Source organism: Macaca nemestrina, chromosome 4 (genome assembly GCF_043159975.1).
Source record: "Macaca nemestrina isolate mMacNem1 chromosome 4, mMacNem.hap1, whole genome shotgun sequence".
NCBI lineage: Eukaryota > Metazoa > Chordata > Mammalia > Primates > Cercopithecidae > Macaca > Macaca nemestrina.
The window spans coordinates 109,989,705-110,003,876 of NC_092128.1; the positions used below are offsets into that span (position 1 = coordinate 109,989,705).

A 14,172-nucleotide genomic window follows, 5' to 3' on the forward strand; every position below is an offset into this window, starting at 1 on the left:
ACACCACATGGTTAGAGGGCTGAGCATGCACTGCTTCCCTCTTTCGCCTCCCCCTGTCAATGCCCGGAAGGCTGACACGGCTGAGGTGGAGCCCCCAGAGGAGGGGCTGGAGTAGACCTTACTACTCTTGACCAATGTTCTCTGCCTCACCCTATAGGGGGACTAAACTACCCACCCCACGAACTCAGGTGCCATCATGTAACTTGTTAGGGCCAATGATGTGTAACATGTGTCACTTCCAGGCAAAAGTTTTACAGTCAAATTCTGCTTCCTCATGTTCTTTCTCTTTCCGTTCTGCCAGGTCATCAGTAACGTTCCAGAAAGTGACCGCTCTGTTGGACTGGGTCCTCATGTGAAGAAGGCAATGAAGTGGAACAAAGCCCTTAGCCAACCCACCATGGAAATAACGTGAACAAGAAATAAGCCTTTGTTGTTTTAACCACTGTGTTTGGGGGTTGTTATTGTGACATAACTTTGCCCAACCTAATAATACAGAGTCCTTGAGCAATACCTTAAACCGATTTTAATTCTAAATAAAAGCAGTTACCCCACTGACCCCTCAGAACTCTCGCCCTCCAGCCACAATTATCTCTGAGAGGGAATATCACATGTCGCCCATCAAGGAGTCCTGTTATGAGGTAGTTACTGCATCCCCCTTGCCCTCTCTCTCACAGACTCCCTCTACCTTCTCTCTGAGGGATGCTGCCCCCACCGGCAGCACCGCAGCTTCTGCAGCAACATCACTTCCCACCAGGCCCTGCACACCGGCGGCTGTTCAGGATTCTGGGGCACAGGTAAGAAGAATACAGCACCTTTCTCTCTCTTTAGAAAGAATATGAGGCCAGTCCTGGTGGCTCACGCCTATAATTTCAGTACTTTGGGAGGCAGAGGCGGGCAGATCACTTGAGGTCAGGAGGTCGAGACCAGCCTGGCCAACATAGCGAAACCCTGTCTCTACTAAAAATACAAAAATCAGCCGGGCATGGTGGTGCACACCTGTAGTCCCAGGTATTCTACTCAGGAGGCTGAGACAGGAGCATTGCTTAAATCCAGGAGGCAGAGGTTGCAGTGAGCTGAGATTGCACCACTGCACTACAGCCTGAATGACAGAGTGAGACTCCATCTCAAAAAAAAAAAAAGAATATGAAAATGGTGCTGGTTGTGTCTTTCAGGAATTTTAGATTAATCGGCTCTTTTGTTTGTTACTTACGGCTTTCTGGTCTCCTCGTTCCTCCCTGGGACTCGGCCAGGAGGCGGAGCTGAGAGCTAGGTAGGAAGCCCTACTCAGAACTGCTCCCCCATCACAAGTGTGTCTGTGCCTGGCTCATTGGGCCTGACCATCTCTTCCTTTGATGAGTTCTTCCTTAAGAGGTTCTTTAGTCCCTCCTATAAATAGTATTCTAGCAAGCCTCCTCCACTAGAAGAGTCACCCACTGGTGAAGACAACTTAGGCATCAGTTATACCTCACAGATCTTCATATAGGGAACTTACCTAACCACAAGGACCCCAGCTGCTGTGCTCTGAAATCCTTCATGACTTCAAGGCCATGGCCAAGGTCATGCTCCCTGTGGGCTTGCTACCAGCCAACAACTCCATGCAACAGAAATACTAAGGTAGGCTTGTTCCTGGGAGACATGGAGCTCCCCTAACAAACAACTTTGTCTCAAAGACACCAAACAGCTGTGGTGAATATTTTCACCCTCCCTTCCTCCTTTCCTTCCCTTCTTCACACAGGATCAGACTTGCTTTGTGGTCTGATGGTTCTCCCAGCTTTATTCAGAGCCTTCTGTTTTCCTTCACACAGGTGTTTCCTCCTGAGAAGTTATTATACTTTTAGTGCTTACTTCGCATCTGCTTCTCAAAGCACCTTAAACTAACATGCCCTGCCACAGTACTAAATATTTAGTGACAAAAGTGGAACATCTATCAGTTGACAGAAGCATTACAATATCATTAATTTGAGATTCCCCAACTGATAAAAAAATTAACCAGTAATCATTGTTCTAGAAAAACAGACACTATAAATAAGATTCATTGCAACTGAACGCAGACCTTTAGTAATAGAACAAGTGCAGATTAAAACAATCACAAGAAACCTTGTCCCCTCTCAAATTGGCAAAGATGAAAAAAAATCATGATTCAGAGTTTGCACAGCTTCAGGGAAATAGGCCTCTCATACATTGCTGTTGGAAGTGTAAATTGACACAACTTTTCTGGAAGGTAATTTATCAACACCCATCAACCTCGTATAAAGATGTACAACTTAACTTTTAGAAATCATCTTAGGAAAATAATTAAAGATATATTAGTCGTAAGATTGGGTAGCTTAAAATGTAGCCGTGTTTTTATGTCATTTGTGAACTATCTGTTCATGTTCTTTGACCATTTTTTATTGTTTCCTTTCTAATTGTAGCATTTTATAATATTCCCTCTCCCAACACCCCTTATCAAATTAATTTTCAAGTTCTTCCTTTGAATAGAGCCAATCATTTGACCACAGTGGCCTGGTTGGTACCTTTAAATGATGAAAGCCAACGGTGGGGTGGAGACAGTGACAAAGTAGAGAGGCCCACCTAAAGGGCACAACTTCTCTGCAGGCCTGGTTGACTATGGCCATGCAAAAATGTGACTCAGTGTAACCAGAATCTATGTATGCAAATTTTAGATGAAATTGAAGATTTTTAGGTACTGAAAACTAATTTTTTAAAAACCAGTGTTAAACTATACTCCTAAATAAAACACATTTGTAGGCTATCAATTTAAGCCTGAAGTTCAATACTGTCATTTTTGCAAGTGATCAAAATAAAGTGCATTAGCAATGCAAATGGGCTGCTTGGATCTTCTGTTGCAAGAAGCATAACTGACTGAGGACCCCAGCAGCTGCACTTCTGGAGCCATCCCCAAGTTCCTAGTGGGGCCACACTTCCCTTAGGCTGCTCCCAGCTGATGACTGAGCACAGTGAGGGTATTAATGAAGGTCCACTTCTTGTAAACAGGACTTCTTTAACAGGTGATTTTGTCTCAAGGACGCTCCATCAGGTTGAACAGAACTTTCCTAGAACTGAAACTCTTCCTACCCAATCTTCCTTCCTTCCTCCACTCTCTCAGATATGACAGACCTGTGACATACTCTGAAGTCTCTCCCATCTTCTCCTGCTCCTTCCCGATATCCCTCACAGTCATGTCCTAAAATCAATCATTGCACGTCTAACTCCATCTTGGCATCTGCTTCTCAGAGAACCAACTAATCCATCAGGCAGTAGATAACATCACTTATCTAAGGTCACAAAACTAATTGTTAACTAGACTAAATTAAAACCCTTACTTGCCAGAATTCCTGTTTTAGTCAGGCATAATTAATATTTCATTCTAACTAAATGGAAGAATAGTAGTGCTGTTAACAAAAATAAGAGAATCAGGAAAAGAAATAGGTGGGGATTGGGTAAGAAAAAATGATTAATTCCAGGACGTGATATAATTACATATTTTTTATATGTCACAATGGTCTAGACATAAGAAATTCTTACTAAATAGTGCTGATTGACTGCATACTATCCTTTACAACTGAAAAAAAGCATTTATATAAATAATTGAATATCATTTCTGCATGTCGAAGGAAACTATCTTTCTTTTTCTGGCTATTGATTTTAAAAGTATCAACAGATACAGAAATTACATTTGACAAAATCTAATACCCATTCCTGATTTTAAAAACAAAAAACAAAAACAAACAGAAAAACCTCAACAAACTAGAAATAGAAAGGAACTTCCTCATCCTGATAAATAACATCTATGAAAAACCTACAGCTTTTTATGATAAAAGACTGAATGCCAGCTGTATGCAGTGGTTCACTCCTGTAATCTCACCACTTTAGGAGGCCAAAGTGGGAGGATCACTTGAGCCCAGGAGTTTAAGACCAGCCCGGGCAACATAGTGAAACCCCCATGTAATTATCTGGGTGTGATGGTATACACCTGTAGTCCCAGCTACTCGAGAAGCTGAAACAGGAGGATCGCTTGAGCCCAGGAGTTCGAGGCTACAGTGAGCCCTGATCTTGCCACTGCACTGCACAGCCTTGGCAATAGAGCAAGACCCTGCTCTCTATTCCCATACACACACACACACACACACACACACACACACACACAAACTACAAAAAAAAAAAAACAACTACAAATAAGACTGAATGCCTTCCCCACTAAGGTCAGAAATAAGACAAAATTGTCTACTCTCACTATTTCTCTTCAATACTGTACTGGAGGTTCTGACCAGTGCAATATGACAAGAAAAAATACATGGCACACAGTTTGGAAAAGAATATGTATAACTTATTTTGTTTACAGATAAAATGTTTACTAATGTAAAATATCCTATGATATCTACCCAAAAACTAAAAGAATTAATAAATGAGTTTAGCAAGGTGGCAAAGTACCAGAACAATATACAAATCAAATACAAATCAATTGTATTTCTATATGCTAACCACGAACAGCCAGAAATTGACATTCAAAAAATAGTAACATTTACAGTAACACCAAAAAGTATAAAATTCTTAGGCATATGTCTGACAAAAGCTGTGAAAGATCAGTACACTGAAAACTATGAACATTATTGAGAAAAAGTAAAGATCTAAATAGAGAGATATAATATGTTCATGGATCAGAAAACTAAATATTGTTAAGATGTCAATTCTCCCTAAGCAGATCCATAGGTTCTATGTAATTCCAATCAAAATCTCACTAGACTTTTTTTAGAAACTGGCAAACTGATTCTGATATTCATATGAAAGTGCAAAGAAACTAGAATAGCCAACAACATTGAAAGAGATGAACAATTTGGAGGACTAATACCAGCTGATTTTAAGACTTATTATGAAGCTATAGTAATCAAGACAATGTAGCATAGGTGTTAACATCAGCAAATAGATCAATGAGACAGAAGAGAGACTTTACAAACAGAGCTTCACATATATGAACAATTGATTTTATTATAAGAGTGCAAAGGTAATTTGATGAAGAAACAGTCGCTTTTCAGCAATTAGTTCTGGAACAATTTGATATCCGTATACAAAAAACTACGAACCTAGATCTATACTTCACATTATATTTTAAAAATTAACGCAAAATGAATCAGTGACTTTAAACCTTAAAACTATAAAATTTCTAAAAGGAAACCTAGGATAAAACTTTTGTAACTTTGAGTTAAGCAAAAATTTTTAAGTTATAACACAAAAGCAGAACTTATGAAAAAAGCCAAATTGCTAAACATGTAAACTCTGCTCTTTGAAAGACATTGTTGAGAGAATGAAAAGACAAGTCACAAACTGAGATAAAATATTTGCAAATCATATATTTGATAAAAGACTTGTAGCCAGAAAACATACCAACAGATCATTACAATACTTAAACTTCTAATAGTTATTGAAATTTTTTAGGGACAGGCAGTGTGCTAAATGTTTTCCATGTTCTTGGTATTTAATCCCCACAACCCTGTAAGTTAGGAAATGTTTACCACACTTTACAAAAGAGAAAACTAAGTCTCAGAAAAGTTGGCCTGGATTATCTCATTTAGTCCATCAGAAAAACTCAGAATAGGCTAGGTTTTGCAATAACCAAAGCCCACAAAACTCACTCTGGCGTCACCCACACACGAAAAGTTTGTTTCCCATTTACACAGAGTCAGCTGTGGATTCAGGTGACTCTCCAGAGCCACTGCCTGTCCTTCACAAGACAGAGACTCAAAGATCCAGGCATCATCTGGAACACAAAACCTCAAAAGACATGGCAGTTAGGGAAGAGAGCTGGAGATTTTCACACCTGCAATTAAATGATCTGGCTGGGAAATTACACATGTTGCTTCCACCCATGATGCATTGGCTGGAATTGGTCATGTCGACCCACCTAACTACACGGAGAGAAATATTCATCTGTGTGCTCTGAAAGAAAAGAAAGCTGAATGTGGGTGAACATCAGGCATCCCTATATAAACAAGTAATATTTAATTTGCATTTTATATCACAATTTAGAAAAATTGATAGAAATTGCTTTCTTCCCCAACTAAAATGTTCTTCCTAGAAATATACAATATTCTTTATAATTACTTCCTGATGCTTTTATTCAGCATCTTAGAGTAGCATTTGCCAGCAAAGATCTGAGTTTCCAGGGTTTTAGAATATCCTACTCATCTTCTTAATTGATGGGGCCTGAAGACATTGGTAAAAATTTGTCACGTTAAACATGAAAGGGCAAAGAGAGAACAGTGACTGCCACTGTTAATGTATTTGGCTCTTGCAAAAATGTAACATAGCTGTATTAGTCCATTTTCACACTGCTATAAAGAACTGAGACTGGGTTATTTAAAAAGAAAAGAGGTTTAGTTGACTCACAGTTCCACACGACTGGGGAAGCCTCAGGAAACTTACAGTCATGGTGGAAGATGAAGGAGAAAGAAAGCACATCTTACATGATGGCAGGAGAGAAAGCATGGGCAAAGGGAGAAGTACCACCCTTTAAAACCACCAGATCTTGTGAAATCTTGTGAGTGAATGGTCTCACTCACCATTATGAGAACAGCAAGGGGGAAACTCGCCCTGTGATCCAATCACTTCCCACCTGGGCCCTGCTTCAACACATGGGGATAACAATTCAAGATGAGATTTGGATGGGGACACAGAGCCAAACCGTATCAATAGCCCATGTTCCTATTATCACCAGAATCATCTAGAGACAAGGAGAAGTAAAACACAAGATTACAGGATGAGTCACCCATCAAACATCCATACATATTCTTGGTATGCAGGCTAACTAAGAGCTAAAGGTATTTTCCTATTTTTTTTTTCTCATTTTCAAGCAGGATTTTTTTTATTTTTTATTTTTTTTCTTTTTTATTTTTTATTATTATATTTTTAGTTCTAGGGTACATGTGCACAACGTGCAGGTTTGTTACATATGTATACCTGTGCCATGTTGGTGTGCTGCACCCATCAACTCGTCAGCACCCATCAACTCATCGTTTACATCAGGTATAACTCCCAATGCCATCCCTCTCCCCTCCCCACTCCCCATAATAGGCCCCGGTGTGTGATGTTCCCCTTCCCGAGTCCAAGTGATCTCATTGCTCATTTCCCACCTATGAGTGAGAGCATGCGGTGTTTGGTTTTCTGTTCTTGCGATAGTTTGCTGAGAATGATGGTTTCCAGCTGCATCCATGTCCCTACAAAGGACACAAACTCATCCTTTTTATGGCTGCATAGTATTCCATGGTGTATATGTGCCACATTTTCTTAATCCAGTCTGTCACTGATGGACATTTGGGTTGATTCCAAGTCTTTGCTATTGTGAATAGTGCCGCAATGAACATACGTGTGCATGTGTCTTTATAGCAGCATGATTTATAATCCTTTGGGTATATACCCAGTAATGGGATGGCTGGGTCATATGGTACTTCTAGTTCTAGATCCTTGAGGAATTGCCATACTGTTTTCCATAATGGTTGAACTAGTTTACAATCCCACCAACAGTGTAAAAGTGTTCCTGTTTCTCCACATCCTCTCCAACACCTGTTGTTTCCTGACTTTTTAATGATTGCCATTGTAACTGGTGTGAGATGGTATCTCATTGTGGTTTTGATTTGCATTTCTCTGATGGCCAGTGATGACGAGCATTTTTTCATGTGTCTGTTGGCTGTATGCATGTCTTCTTTTGAGAAATATCTGTTCATATCCTTTGCCCACTTTTTGATGGGGTTGTTTGTTTTTTTCTTGTAAATTTGTTTGAGTTCTTTGTAGGTTCTGGATATCAGCCCTTTGTCAGATGAGTAGATTGCAAAAATTTTCTCCCATTCTGTAGGTTGCCTATTCACTCTGGCTAAAGGTATTCTCTTGGTCAACTTAGTGAAGTAAGTGGTCAGTTAAGCAAAGTAATTAGATTTCTATTCAGAAGAATTTTGATTTCCAAACAGGAACATCATATACAGAGTTCGTCAAGCTTATTTGATCTTGGAAAAGTCTTAATATCTTGAGAAACTCTAATGTTTGGCACAACACAATTCAGGAAACCTTGCCCTGGAGAGATTAAATTGAGATGTCACTTCTCATACATAGTCTCTCCCTCACACCTATTCAATGCCATCATGGGCTAAGAGCTCAAATCTCTGGCTGGTATCATGAAGTTACATCTCCCTACCTGGGGCCAAGTTGTTTTCCTGGATATCAACCTTTCCTTTCCCCTTAGTTCCCAGCTGATTGGTCCAGCCTGGATCATCTCCATCTCTGCATAGGAGCCACTGAGCTGGCTTGTTTTGCTCCATGTAGTCAAATACTCATTCAGAAGGAGCTCAGAAGTATTCTAGACAGTGCTGGTCTCCAAGCCAAACCACTTCCAAGCCAAAGGCAATCTCCTTATAGCAAAGCCCTTAAAGCTATTCCTGGATAAATGTTCCAAAATCATTTCACACTGGGCTGAAGGTTAAAAATAGAATGTGCCCATGGATAAATAGGCCATTTATGAGACTAATTAACGAATACATTCCAAACCTCAGAGCTATGCTCCAAAGGTAACTCACAACTCCAATATCCCACCCCAACCTTCTTTGCCAGCCAATTATATGTTTCCAGTGGCAACAACCTGACAAGCCTGGAGCAGTGCTGACAAGAGAGATTATCAGAGAAGTTCCTCTAACAGAGAATGTGTTTCCATCTATTAAATGAGTTTGGCTTATCAGAACCCAAAGCTTATCAATAGAGCTTACAATCTCTATTAACTGCCACCATAGACCTAACACTACTTGCCTTCAAAGCACCATTGTTGGCCAGCGCAGTCGCTCACGCCTGTAATCCCAGCACTTTGGGAGGCTGAGGCAGGTGGATCATTGGAGGTCAGGTGTTTGAGACCAGCCTGGCCAACATGGCAAAACCCCATCTCTACCAAAAATACAAAAAAAAAAAAAAAAAAAAAAAATTAGCCAGTTATGCTGGCGGGTGCCTGTAGTCCCAGTTACTTGGGAAGCTGAAGTACAAGAATTGCTTGAAACCAGGAGCTGGAGGCTGCAGTGAACTGAGATTGCACCACTGCACTCCAGACTTGATGACAGAGCAAGACTCTGTCTCAAAAAAACAAAACAAAAAAAAAAACAAAAAATCACCACCACAACAACAAAAGCCCAAAACACCATTGTTTAATAAACAAATTTATTGGGACACAATTTTTTTTTTAGAAGGAGTCTCCCTCTGTCACCCAGGCTGGAGTGCAGTGGCATGATCTCCACTCACTGTAACCTCCGCCTCCTGAGTTCAAGTAATTCTCCTGCCTCAGCCTCCAGAGTAGCTGGGATTACAGGCGTGTGCCACCACACCTGGCTAATTTTTGTATTTTTAGTAGAGACGGGTTTCACCATGTTGGTCAGGCTGGTCTCAAACTCCTGACCTTGTGATCTGCCCGCCTCAGTCTCCCAAAGTGCTGGGATTACAGGCGTGAGCCACCATGCCTGGCCGGGACACAATATTTTTAATTTTTGTTTTCGTTTTTGTTTTTCTTTGAGACAAGGTCTCATTCTGTTGCCCAGGCTGGAGTGCAGTGGTGCAATCATAGTTCACTGCAACCTCCAACTTCACTCAAGCAGTCCTCTGGCCATGGCCTCCCAAAATGCTGAGATTATAGGTGTGAGCCACTATACCTGGCCTATATTTTACAATTTGAATATAGACTTTCCAGAAATATTTCACTGTGAAAGAGCATGACTATTAAGGGCCCACAATTGCTCCAGAGTGGAAATGCAATTCAAATTCTTAAGCTATAAATATTAGAGTAAGTCTTTCATCTGGTATGCTTATACTGACATTCACAAGGAAAAGCAGAAATACAATATTTGGGTTATAATTTTGTCTAAGTTGGCTGCACAGCTGAAGACTGGCAATGTAGACCAATGTCCTCATCACTAACCTGGGAAAATGACAAGCCTCTGTATCTCCATCTTCTAATCCACAAAACAGACAGCATCACAAGCACTCCAACCACCTTACAGGTTCTACACAGAAGAATCATACACAGGTTGGTCAAGTTTATCCATGATCCCCCAGCCCCCAGGAGTTGTCCCAAATGCAAAGTTTTTATTTGTTTGAAAGCTTTGCTAGTGAGGCCAGGTACAGTGGCTCATGCCTGTAATCTCAGCACTTTGGGAGGCTGAGTCGGGCAGATCACTTGAGGCCAGAAGTTGGAGACCAGCCTGGCCAACATAGCAAAACCCTGTCTGCTAAAAATACAAAAAAATTAGCCTGTCATGGGGGTGCATGCCAGTAATCCCAGCTACTCAGGAGGCTGAGGCATGAGAATTACTTGAACCTGGGAGGCAGAAGCTACAGTGAGCCAAGATCGCGCCACTCACTGCATTCCAGCCTGGGAAACAGTAAGACTCTATGAAAAAGAAGAAGAAGAAGAAGAAGGAGAAGGAGAAGCAGCAGCTTTGCTAATGAAGGAGAATAGTAAATGTTAAAATGGAAGAAAGTTACATAAAGAGGAAACATCATATTTCTTTTTTCCCTATCTTACCCAGAAGAATAAAATATTTAACTACTAATTTAACACCGAGACTGAGATACGTGGCTCTGAGAAGACTGCAGGCGCATGCAAAGTCTCATTTGTTAATGAAACAGCATCTAGCACAGGGTGCTGCCACAGAATTAAAGTTCCAGGGATGCTTACCTTCTGGCTGGTGTCTGAGATGCAGAAAAGAATATCTCCAAAAAGATAAAAAAGAGAGATAAAAATAAAGTCACCATTACAAGAGAGCTGAACAAATATCCTAGTCAGGTACTGCCTCTGGCTCTGAATAAAAGAATGCAATATATATCCCAGCAGTAGAAACAACTCCACAGTGCTTGCTCAGGCCCTCTCTCCCATCGCAAGTGATTATGACTACCCTCCACTTCACAGCTGCCCCAGTTCCACCCACTACACTCTCACTCGCACTCATACTCACATTTTCTATTCCGAAAGACCGGAGCGGGGCAGTCATTAGACCAAGCAACATTCAGAAATAGCTTCAAAATCAAGTTTAATATCTTTTTCCTTGGATCCCCCTGGCACAGCTACATAAAATACCTTATATGGATATGGAGGTGCCTGGAGAGAGCAGAACTTTCATATTTGGGTGATGATAGGTGCAGTATTAAATTTAAAAAAAAACAACAATCCAGATGGTTCAGCTAACAGAGTCACAGCAGTAAGCCCATATTATGCCAGAGGGGACTAAGATTACTAAGAGAGAAGTAAAACGCCTCAGGATTAAGCAAAGCTCTAGCTGTTTTGTTCTACTAGGAAAATCTCAATGGACCTGCATGTTTTAACTTCAAAAATTACTCAACAAAAACAAGTAAGGATGAAGGGAGAGACAGAGTGGGGAGAGAGGGAGAGAGACAGAGAATTTGGTCACAGAAAGAGTTGGAAAAATAGTTGAAGATAGTTGCACAGAATTAGAGGCACCGCATCCATTTTTCTACCTACTAATGAAGTGCTGCTATTACCCATGTATCTTCAGCAATGCCAGAGAATTGGCCAATATTTTGAATAATCACAAAAGGGTGTCCCATCTTTCTCTCTATCATGGTGGAAATTAGAAAGTTTATGTGATGTTCTAAATCATCACTTAATTTTTAATCAAGGTATGTTTACAATATGAAGTTTATTCATAAGCAGTATAAATGGGGTTTGAGTCTCACAAAGAAAATGGCAATTAATCATTAAGTCTCTTTTGCTTACATAGGGGTGAACTAAGAGTGATATTTGCATTTTGCATGCTACCTTCACACCTCACTTTGTTATTTTTCCTGTTCTCATTTTGTAAGCCCTGATTCCAATTGCTTTTTCTTTTTTTCCACATTTTTTACAAAAAGTAGAGAGAGGATCTCGCTATGGTATCCAGGCTGGTTTCGGACTCCTGGGCTCAAGCAATCCATCCACCTCAGCCTCCCAAAGTGCTAGGATTACAGGCATGAGCCACCAGGCCTCTAACTGCTTTTTCTAATATTATATATTGTGTTTAATTTTGTTCACTGCATTTAAAATAATTTTTAAAGGCTTAAACCATATGGCTTATATTTAGCTGTGGCTTAAAACATATTGCTAAATCCCTTTTGGTTAATGTTTGTTACATTCCAGAATCATACAATGCATGTCCATTTGTGATACAGATAAAATCAACTGCCAGGGGAAGTTAAACTATAATAGTGGTTCTCAAAGTGTGGCCCCAAACTAGCAGCTCAGCCTCACTTGAAGATTTATTACAAATGCAAATTCTCAGGTCCCACCCCAGACCTACTGCTTCAGATTTTTATCTCTGCGTAACAGGTTACCACGAAACACACACATGCATTATCTCACAGTTTCCATGGATCAGGAGTCAGGACAGTTACTGGATCCTTTACCTGGGATGTCCTCAGGCTGAAATCAAGGTGGGGCTGCAATCTCCCCAAGGCTTCAGGTTCCACGTTCCCTGGTCATGGGAAAAACTTAGCTCCTTGTGGTTACAGGACTGAGGTCCTCATTTTCTTGCTGGCTGGCAGCCAGGGCCTATTCTTAATTCCTAAAGGCCATGTGCCTCTCCCTGTCACGTGGTCTTCTTCATAACCTGGCAATTTGCTCCTTCAAGGCCAGCAGGAGGTTTTTCCTGCTCTGAATCTCTCCACTCTGCTAAGATGGAGCCATAACGTAATGTAACATCACTTAACGTAATGCTGATGCTCTTATCATCTTCGTCATATAACCTAATCAAGAAAGTGACGTCCCATCCCATTCCCAGGCCCTGCCCACCCTCAAGAAAGGAGACCACCCTGGGTGTGTACACCAGGGGGTAGGAATCATGGGGGCCATCTCAGAACTCTACCTGCCACACCTACCAAATTAGAGTAACCAATCAGAGATCCCAGATGATTTCCCCATTCCTCCCAACCCTTCCGCAGAGACTGAGAAACTGAGGGAGAAGGAATCATTTAAAGATTTGGCCAAATGAATGCTTACTTAGTGCTTCCAACGAAACTTCTCCCCCAAAAATATTCAGCCACCTTGAATTTATGGGTACATCCTGCTCTGTGTGGGAATTCAGACCTGCCACCCTGACAGCTGAAAGACCAGATCAGTCAAGGGGTTAATTATACAGATCATTTTCCTGGCTCCCATGGGCATAAAGGTTATAGATGGCTGCATATTTATGCAGCCGCTGTTAAAAATTCAACCGCAGCATTTATTTCAATGAACTCCTTTGACTACATGTTCAACAGATGCACTAAGGGACTACATAAAACATTATCTCTATTAGTTCAAATTTTCTGACTCCTTAAAAGCTTCTGGTAACTGAAGGAAAAAAGCATCTGTAATATGTCCCTTGCCATTACAAATACATTCATTAAAATACAAACAGCTTGACAATACTAAGTGAGCATTAAGCATGTGTGTGCATGTGCAAGCCTGCTCTCACACACACACATACGCGCGTGCACACGCACACACACACACAGACAACAGCTTGAATGTGGTCATTTTTAAATAGCACATTATGTTTAAGACTTTATAGTTATTAACAGAACTAGAGAATACATCTATCAAACTATCAAAATGCCATTTTAAATTGTGGTGATCCCTTGAACGTCTTTGATGTTTTCTAAGAACCTTTAATCCCATGTGCATGGTGCCACCTGTGCTGTTCCCTGAGAACAGTAACTGCTTCCCCTCTACTGGACTCTGTGTGGATGGAAGTGAGGCGTGAGTTCCTGGGAGTTCTTGGGATGACCCTGTCCAATTTCCAGCCCGGGATCTCCTCCCAGACAGTGGGAGTCTACAGAACAATATTCATTCATATGGGTTGGTGCTACTCGAAATCTTTCCCAAAATCTACTCTGGGAGAAATGCCCGCAAAGATCAAGGCCCTTGTCAGAGAGGTTACTGACACAGAGGAAGCTGCTTTTGAAAGGAGAATAAAAGACATTCCTTTCAACACTGTCTGCAGCAGCTTTGCCAAGACACCACACAAAGTCCAGATCACCTCACCTCTTCCGGAGTGCCTATGCTACCACGCCCTGGCTATTTAACCCAATAGACTTAGAGAGGGCAGCTGATCACAACCACTTAGGAATGACATGCACAGAGTGCGTTTCTGGCCCTGCTGCCCTAGTGTGATGCTG

General features: G+C 41.1%; 1 long non-coding RNA gene across 2 annotated transcripts in view; it reads right to left on the bottom strand.

Annotated features, from left to right (window-relative positions):
- Nucleotides 1-14,172, bottom strand: part of LOC105497762 (uncharacterized) — a 124,025-nt gene that overhangs the window by 62,186 nt on the left and 47,667 nt on the right. Inside the window, exon 1 of one of the 2 annotated variants that reach the window (XR_011622304.1) lies at nt 10,700-11,216. The exons of the other annotated variant lie outside the window; for it this stretch is intronic. This is a non-coding gene — a long non-coding RNA (uncharacterized lncRNA). Of the gene's footprint in view, nt 1-10,699; nt 11,217-14,172 lie in introns of those variants that run through there. 2 annotated transcript variants of the gene reach the window in all.